The following is a 2,230-nucleotide window of genomic DNA, read 5'->3' on the forward strand; positions in this document are numbered from 1 at the left end:
AATTTTCCGCAATCATTAAAATGTGTACTTTGAAAGAAAATATAGGGACGGTCTGTAACGAATAAACAAGTCGGGAAACCGGAAGCTGGACGCTTCAGGTACGAAAGGTTTTGTGTATTTCTTAGTACGTAGCACGTAATATTTGCATATGTCCACTTTCGGGTGATATTGACATTGATAGTCTTCAATTTTCAAAGAAGCAACAACTTCAACGTATTATAAATTTGTTAGTAATAGTGCGATTTCCATCAAACTTGGTACGATCATGCTCTACGTTATAGCCTACATCACTGCAGAATTTCGTGCCGCTAGAATGAATTTAAGGGGGGTTTCCAGCCAATTACAAAAAATTATAGTAATATACTATTATTAACTTTATTTGAACAGATATCGGTATGAAAGGTATTTCGGAGCCAAGGCACCATATAGTGGCAGCCTCTTGATTTTTTTTCAGATTGTTCCGTTTGGTGGTTTCTGAGAATGGCCCCCTTAAATAAATGATCACTTTCAACCCCCCGCACTCCCCACGTTTCCAAGAAAACTAAGACCGGCTTCGAAAAGTACTAATCGAGACCTTTAATTTGATACCCCACATGACTATATTTGATGAAAAAAAAATTTACACCCCCCTTTTGCATGTATGGGGACCCCCCCTTAAATTAAACGTAAAAGGATGTAACTCACTGTATGTGTGAGCGTTCACAGTTCCCACCTTTCTACCAAATTTGATGTCAATCGCTATAACCGTCTCCGAGAAAAATGCGTGTGACGGACAGACAGACAGACAGACAGACAGACAGACGGACAGACAGACAGACGGACAGACAGACAGACAGACAGACAGACGGTAAACCGATTTTAATAAGGTTTTGTGTTTACACAAAACCTTAAAAATGACAAGATGGTTTTAAGGTTTTGTGTGAAACAAAACCTTATTAAAATCGCCTGTCTGTCAGTCTGGCACACCCGATTTACTCAGAAACGGCTGAACCGATTGTCTCGAAATTCGGTCTGTGTGCAGCGAGTTCCGCGATTTTGGGTTAAATTTGAAGGGGGGCTCCCCATACATACGAAAGGTGTGTGTAATTTTTTTCAGAGAATATGGTCATGTGAGGTATCAAACGAAAAGGCACGAATAGTACTTTCCGAAACTGCTCATATTGGGTAAAACGTAGGGAAGATAGGGTTACAAATGTGTGTCCAAAAAAGTGAAACAGATCTCGTTATCCGAACCTATCCAACCGAAAAATCTGAAACAAATCACAGTGATGCATCATATATGAAATCAAATACATCCTGTCCCGATATCTGCACAAATAAAGTTAATAATAGTATATTATCATGTTTTAAATTTGCTTTAATTTATATTTAATTATTTAATTTATATTTATTATTTAATTTATATTATTAGTGTTCGGATAGCTGAGTGGTTAGAGCACAAGGCTATCGTACGGAAGGTCGCGGTTCAAATCTCACTGGTGGCAGTGGAATTTGTATCGTGATTTGACGTCGGATAGCAGTCGACTCAGCTGTGAATGAGTACCTGAGTCAAATCAGGGTAATAATCTCAGGCGAGCGCAATGCTGACCACATTGCCTCCTACAGTATACTTTAGTGTACCGTTTCGGTCTTGAATGAAGTGCTCTAACGTACTTCCAAGCCCTGATCCAATATGGATTGTTGCGCCAACGATTATTATTTCCAAGTTATCACAATCTTGGCAGATGCCGGATTTTACCTAATACACTCCTACCTACTTAAAAACTAAAGGGGCGCTGGTGGTGGCCGGTGGTAGGTCAATGGGAGAATCCATCGAGTACTCCCAGAATGGTGTACTTCTGTATGGTTTGAACCAGACTGTGCGAAAGTCCCAGGACATCGAGGGAAGCCGTGAGGGATTTAGATACAATACCTGTGGCTGACAATATTATGGGAACTACAACCACCCACTCGAGACGCCAAATTTCTTTGATTTCCCGAGCCAATGGGTCATAGTACACCTTCTTCTCCACGTATTTCCATTCAATGTTGCTATTATAGGGGATAGCAACATCAATACTATACGCGGAACGACCCGTCTTGTCAACTAACAGTACGTCAGGCTTGTTGTGTAGAGTATGACGATCAGTCAGAACTTGCCGGTCCCAATACATGCTGTAAGCAGGACTATCAAGTACTGCTTCCGGCTCATATCCGTAAACCCGACATGCTCACGTGATCAGCCCATGCT

This window comes from Hermetia illucens, chromosome 1 (genome assembly GCF_905115235.1).
Source record: "Hermetia illucens chromosome 1, iHerIll2.2.curated.20191125, whole genome shotgun sequence".
Lineage (NCBI taxonomy): Eukaryota > Metazoa > Arthropoda > Insecta > Diptera > Stratiomyidae > Hermetia > Hermetia illucens.